Genomic DNA, 7,995 nt, shown 5'->3' with positions numbered 1-7,995 from the left:
GATCAATCATGGGAGAATAGAAGGGCTATGTATGCACAGGGAGATAACCAGGGGGCAGGAGTGCATGGGAGGGAAGGACACAAGGAAGAAGTAACTATGGGGAGGAAGTGGGAAGAGAGCTGTTGCACTGTGGGAAATTGCAATCAATGTCATAGACAAAATGTGTATGAACTGCTGTGTGGAAAATGAATTTCTCTGTAAACTTTCACCGAAATCACAATAAATTTTTTTTTAAAAAAAGTCCATACTTACTGGAGTAGTTGAAACTAGAGGGCTCCCTAAGACAATCACCCAAACTATCCCTGAAGTCACCTTTTAGCAAAATAACAAATTGGCCCACATATCACCTGTGAGTACAATGCTCCATTAAAAAAAAGAAAAAAAAACTCTATATGAGGCTAAACTGTCAATAATTACTCTAAAACAAAGATGAGAAGACAAGGGGGCTGGAAAATTAGAATAATGGAAACAAAATAACCAGAATGGAATTAAAGAGAACATCGGCACATTGTGAAAAATATACCTAATGTCACTGAATAATTTGTGTAGAACTCGTCTAGTGGGAACCTAACTTGCTGTGTAAACTTTCACCGAAAACACAAGAAAATAGTATTGAAAAAAAAAGCTGAAAGAAAAACACTGCTGTATACCTAGGAGTGGAATTGCAGAGTGTGTGTATGATCAACTTTAATATATACTGCCAAAGGTTTGACAGAATGGTTACATTTTTAAATCACCAGAGGTGATTCTAACATGCATTCAGATTTGAGAATTACAGCATGATACCGTAGCGTTCACAGTAGGCAGACCAAGAAATATGGTCAGTCTGAATAGGTGGGTTGACAAGGTCCTGTCTCCCTGCCTCCCATCTTCCTTGCTCACCAGCACAACCCCTAACTCAAACTAGTTCTATAAAGCTGTCCCTCATCAAAGCTTAGTAGTAGTTACCAGAGGTGGTAGAAAGGGGGGAAAGGAGGAGACATTGCTTAAGGGGCACAGAGTTTGTTAGTGGTGGCAGAATAATTTGCAAAAGAATAGTGGTGATGGTCACACAACAAGGGAATATAATCACTATCACTGAATTATACATGGAAAAACTGAATTGGCAAATCTTTTGTTGCATATATTTTTACCCCCATTCAAAAAGCTATCCCTCTACTGAATTCTAATTTATATTATTAATCTGAGGGTCATTCTTTTTGAGTTTTCTATGCTCTTTCTTTTCTGAACATGACTACCTTTAGATGATCACGTAATACCCTCTAACAGAGACAAAATCCTTTTATGAACGTAAAATCCTTATTTTTTTCAAAAAAAAAAAAGGATTAGTCTTTGTTTTCCTTTTTCCTTTTTTTTTTTTTTTTCAGAAGATTATAAACTCAGACAGATGTTCAACTGAAAAAGCATTATTTTGGCAGTAACTGGCAAAACCAAACTTTCCTTCACCACTGGCTGCCTCACTAAATCCAGGCTCAAACACTTACAGCAGTCCCTGTGTGTATGTGTGTGTGAGAGACAGACAGAGACAGAAAGGCATGCTTAACTTGGAGAGCACTTCCACTGCCACATGCTAATTGGGACTGTAGCTAAAGCATAGGCATTTGGCACCACCAGTGACTTATCAACACAGGAAGGACTATTAACTTTGTTAGCTTCCATTATGCCCTTGAACTCAGAGTGATTCTTTCAAACATATCTAGACTTCCAGAGCCTCTGGAGCAAGACGAAGGGCAATGATTCCCTGGAAAGAAAGTATTGGTTCAGAGGAGGAAGGATGGAAAAAACAGCTCTACTTTTTAAAGTTGCAATTATTTTCCAGCTGGCAAAAGTGAATCGTGGTCTCCCTCTAGTGAGCAAAAGGAGAGTAGCCGCCGGACAATCTTGAGTTCCTTCCCCCACCCCCAACCTCCGCAGCAGGCTGTCTTTAAGTCAAAAAAAGTTTATATTTGTCCTTAGGAACTAAGCGCACACACACACACACACCCCAAATGCAGCATATGTATATGCTCATATGAGCAGACCATAAGGTTGTGCCTGGAACAGAAACAGGACGGGCAAATTATGGATACCATAAATGGGATACCAGGGTACATATGCACTAATTGCTTTATCACTGAGCTTGTTGTTGTTGTTATGTGTCATCCAGCGGGTTCCTACGCATAGGAACTCTACGTGCAACAGAACAAAACACTGCCCGGTCCTGCATCATCCTCACAATCCTTGTTGTGCTTGAGCCCATCGTTGCAGCCACTGTGTCAATCCATCGCAGTGAGGGTCTTCCCCTTTTCGCTGCCCCTCTACTTTACCAAGCATGATGTCTTTCCCCAGGGACAGGTTCTTTAAAGATAAAGAACTTTGCTTAGTTAGGCCTAACTTCATATTCTTAGAATAAATAAAACCCCATATTTTTAGTTAAGATGCCATTTCTTTAAAACCTGGTTTCAACCTTCTGTTATAATTAACTTGTTCTCTCTCTAAGTTACAGTGATCAGTTTCTGCTGCACCCTGTGATCTAAGACAGAGCCATCTATGTCAATAAAGGCTCCTGGATTGGACTTTAGGACAGGCCACTTGGTCTTTGACAAACACCAATAAAGCATTTTAAGCATTACCTGACTGCAGGGGACTCACAGGAAACATCCTGTTCTTAATTACCGATTACTTAATTACTTTTGGAAAATTGTTAACTTACCTTGCATACATGCTATGTTCCTTTTTCCTTTAGTATAAGAACCCCTGATTGTAAGCACTGAGCAAAGCAAGAGTTTTAGGAATCACTGAGACCCCGTGCATCTCGCATTAGTGTACCTCCTAATTAAACTCTTCTTCCCCTTGAACTCTGGTATGGACTTATGGCTATGGCACTCCAGGGTCAGACCTGGGCATTTTATGGGTAATAGTTCCTCCTGGTAACATGACCAAAGTACGTGAGATTAAATCTCTCCATCCTCCCTTGTAAGGAGCACTCTGGCTGCACTTCTTTTAAGACAGACTTGTTCATTCTTCTGGTAGTCCATTGTATATTCAATATTCTTCACCAACACCATCATTCAAAGGCATCAACTTGTCTTCTGTCTTCCTTATTCATTATCCAGCTTTCACATGCCTATGAAGCTACTGAAAATGCCATGGCTTGGGTCACGAGCACCTTAGTCTGCAAAGTGACATCTTTGTTCTTTAACACTTTGAAGAGGTCCTTTGCAGCAGATTTGCCCACTGCAATATGTCATTTGATTTCTTTCTTTGCCTCCATGGGCATTGATTGTGGATCCAAGTAAAATGAAATTCTTGACCACCTCAATCTTTTCTCTGTTTATCATGATGTTGCCTCTTGGTCCAGTTGTGAGGATTTTTGTTTTCTTTATGTTGAGATGTAATCCATCCTGAAGACTGTATGTAGTCTTTGGTCTTCATCAGTAAGTGCTTCAAGCCATCATCACTTTCAGCAAACAAGGTTGTGTCATCTGCGTATCGCAGGTTGGTAATTAGTCTTCCTCCAGTACTGATGCCGCTTTCTTCACTGAGGTTAGCTGGGCCCTGTTAAATATTAAGCTCTTGGGGGTGGACTCCATGTTCAATAAAGTATTGTTTGAAAAAAGAGAGTCTGACATTCTTGCAGTTATACTAAACCTACGGAATTTACTTTGATGGATGAGCCTTCATGAATTACATGAGATCAGATCACACAGATTGCTTAGCCATTTAGCAGATGATATAAAACAAAACATTTTGTTACTTAGATGTTGAAGATAAAGAGATAAGAAGGAAGAGAAAGCAGAAAGGAGAAGAAAAGCCTGACAGAAAGGAGTGCATTGAATGGAAATCTGCCCATTCTAAGTTAGCAAGTTTCGAATATTTAGAAAACGTTGTGAGTGCCACTGAGTTGATTGCAACTCCTAGGAACTCCATGTGACAGAGTCAAATTGTCCCATTGGATTTTCTTGGCTGTAATCTTTACTGCAGGAGCCCTTGTGGCACAATGGTTAAGCATTCAGCTGTTAACCAAAAAGCTAGTGGTTTGAAGCACAATGTCACGTAACAACACCCTTATGGAAGCAGACTGACAGGTCTTTTGCCCGCAGAGCCACTGGCTGGATTCTAACCCCCAACCTCTCTATTATCAGCCAAGTGCTTAACTGTTGTTCCACCAAAACCAAACCAAACTCACTGCAGTTGAGTTGATTCAACTCATAGTGACCCCTCCTTGCGTTTCCGAGGCAGTATCACTACGGAAGTAGATTGCCCAATCTTCCTTCCGAGGAGTGGCTGGTGAGTTTGAACTGCCAGCCTTCTGGTTAGCAGTCAAGTGCCTTAGGCACTATGCCAACACCAGGGCTCCTTATTTAGAAATTATTTAATCCAATTCCCTCACTTGTTAGTTGGAGAAATTGAGAAAGAGAAAGTTATAAAAACTAGCAGATATGGCTCAGAGTAGGAAGGATGGAAAAAACACATCCACTTTAAAAAGTTGCAGTTATTTTCCAGTTGGCATCTCTGACTCCCAGAGATGTAAAATGCTTGGTTTTAAAATATTCTAGAACAACATACAAAGTTACCTTATAGGTTATCTACTCTTAAATCTTTACTGCATCAAAATGGAGTAAGTTATGATAAAGTCAACAGAGATGGACAGATACACCTAGTTGTATCAGCTAATCAGCAACCACTGTGGCCAGAACATTACTAAGAAAGATGGTTATTAGTGAGGGAACAAAGAGGAAACAGTGACTCATTACAAAAGTAACATAGAGCTTATTTTGAAAGAAGATATAAGTATGTGAAAAAAAATTAACAACTTTTCTCCTGCTTTTCTTTTGACTATTATAAATATTTCTTGCGAATCACTTCAGGAGCTTCTCCTGTTCAACAGATACTACAAATATTGGTGTCTTTCATGGTTCCTTCCTTAAGCCTCTTTTTTACTTACCTCACACTAACTGTCTTACAGATATCTCATCCTAAATGTCCCTCATATCAGTAAATGCCCCACCAATCCTTTAAAATTACTTTATCTAACACTGACCATCTCATTCCTGCCCCTGAAAAATTAAGTATTTTGCATGTGACAAAAAAAAAAGCCAAAAACCAAACTAATTGCCATCGAGTCGGATCCAACTCATAGCAACCCCTCCTTGGGTTTCCAAAGTGCTATCACTATGGAAGTAAATTGCCCAACCTTCCTTCTGAGGAGTGGCTGGTGGGTTTGAACCTCCAGTCTGGTTGGCAGTCAAATGGCTTAGGCACTACCCCACCAGAACTCCCTTGCATGTGACAATAGTAACCAATCCTTTTTTCTTGAAACTCTCTTTTTCTTTGTCTCCTGGTTTTCTTTATTTGAATTACGTTCACATCATAATTATTTCCAAAACATTTCATCAACCCAACAAACACACTATGCCCATTAAGTAGCAGCTCCCCATTTTCCCCTTTCTACCATCCCCTGATAACCTCTAATCTAGTCTCTGTCTCTATGAATTTACCCATTCTAGATATTTCATATAAGTAGAATCATACATTATTTGTCCTTTTATGTCTGGCTTCTTTCACTTAGAAAAACGTTTTTCAAGGTTCATCTCTAGCATAGCATGTATCAGAGCTTCATTTCTCTTTATGGCTGAATGAGAAGTAGTCCTTTGTATGGATATACTACATTTTGTTTAACTATTCATCTGTTGATGGAACTTGAGTTGTTTCCATCATTTTGCAATTGTGATTAATGCTGCTATGAATGTTGGTGTACAAGTGTCTGTTTGAATCTCTACTTTCAATTCTTTCAGATATATACCTAGGAATGGAATTTTAGGGTTGTATGATAACTCTCTGTTTAACTTTTTGAGGATCCGCCAAACTGTTTTCCACGGTGATTGCATCATTTTACATTTTCACCAGCAATGTATGAAGATCCAAATTTCTCCAAATCCTTGCCAACACTTGTTTATTTTCTGTGTGTGTGTGTGTGTGTGTGTGTGTGTGTGTTTTAAATAATCATCCTACTGGGGTGGAAGTGATAGCTCATTGAGTTTTTAATTTGAATTTCTCTAATGACTAACGATCTTGATAATCTTTTCATGTGCTTATTGGCAATTTGTATATCTTCTGTGGAGAACTGTCTACTCAAGTCCTTTGTCTATTTTTTAAATCAGGTGGCTTATCTTTTTGTTATTGAGCTGTAGAAATTGTTTACACATTCTGGCTGTTAAACCCTTAACAGATATATGACTTTAATATATATTCTTCCATTCTGTACAGTCTTTTCACTTTCTTGATAATTTCCTTTAATGCACAAAAGTTTTATATTTTGATGAAGTCTAATTTATCTATTTTTTTTTCTTTTGTTATTCATGCTTTTGGTGCCATATCTAAGAATCCACTGTCAAATACAAGGTCAAGAAGATTTACCTCTATGTTTTCATCTGAGAATTTATGGTTTTAGTTCTTATACTAATCAAACCTGTCTTGGAAGAAGTACAGCCAGAATGACCCTTAGAAGAGAGGATGGTGAGACTTTGTCCCATGTACTTTGGACATACTATCAGGAGGAACCAGTTCCTGAAGAAGGCCATCATGCTTAGTAACGAAGAGGGCCAGTGAAAAAAGGGAAGACCCTCAACAAGATGGACTGACACAGTGGATGCAACAATGGGCTCCACCATAGCAATGATTATGAGGATGGCAATCTTTTGTTCTGTTGTACATAGTGTCACTAGAAGTCAGAACAGATTCAACAACACCTAACAACAACAGGTCTTATATTTAGCTTATTGATTCATTTTGAGTTAATTTTTCTGTATCATATAAAATATCTTTATGATCACTTTTTCAATCATCTAGACTGACTACTCCTTCTTCTCTATTATTATGTTTTTTACTTCAAATGCACAAAGTTGGATTAATCATAATCATTGGTCCATGACACTGTTATTATTGATCCATGCTTTGCCCTACTTTTTTTTATTTGTTACATTATGATAAAAGGTACATCCATTAACCCCTACACAACCTAAGAAATAGAATATTAACAGTAACCTCCAACTATGTATATGCTCTTCTCTATCTTACTCCCTATACACTGACCTCAGTTAGCAACTATTCTGAATTTTGTTTTCACTATTCCTTTGCATCTTAAAAATAGTTTTACCACATATATATGTTTGAATAAACAGCATACAGTTTATTTTGGGTTGATTTTGAGCTTTATAGAAAGGTTAACATACTGTATGCAATCTTTAAGGACTTGCTTTAGTCATCCAAACTGCATTATTACAATTCATCAATATAGTTGTTAATAACTGTAGTTTATTAATATTCACAATTGTATAATATACCATTGTATAAATATATCACAATTTATTTTACATTTTCCTACTGATAGGCACATGAACGAAGATATTAGCAATATGAAACAATAACAAGAAATCATTAAAAAGCACCAAAGAAAAATATGAGGTACAAACAACATAATAATTGAAAGAAAGAATGTAAGAATTGATACAGCCAATGCAATCCCGATCCAATTTCAAATAACACTCTTTACTGTAATGGAAAAACTAATTACCAACTTTGTATGGAAAGGAAAGAGGGTTTGAATAGCCAAAACAATATTGAAGAAAAAGAAGAAGGCCTCACACTCCTGATCTTGAAAAATACTATACAAGGGAGGGGATAGTGATAGGGAGGAAAGATTTTTATGGTTGGGGATTGTAATCCAGGCCATGAAATCAAATGTGCATGAACTGTTGAATGTAAAACAAATCTGCTTTGTAAATTTGCACCCAAAACACAATTAAAAAAAAAATACTGTATAGCTACAGTTATCAAAATGGCCTGGTACTAGTTCAACAATAGACACATGTTGTTGTTGTTGTTATGTGCCAGTGAGTCAGCCCCAACTCATAGTGACCCCTCCTTGGGTTTCTAAGGCAGTATCACTACGGAAGTAGATTGCCCCATCTTCCTTCCGAGGAGTGGCTGGTGGGTTTGAACCGCCAGCCTTCT

Source organism: Orycteropus afer, unplaced genomic scaffold (genome assembly GCF_000298275.1).
Source record: "Orycteropus afer afer isolate SDZICR_OR568_19922 unplaced genomic scaffold, OryAfe1.0 scaffold00259, whole genome shotgun sequence".
Lineage (NCBI taxonomy): Eukaryota > Metazoa > Chordata > Mammalia > Tubulidentata > Orycteropodidae > Orycteropus > Orycteropus afer.
Note: the sequence above shows the minus strand (reverse complement) of the source record.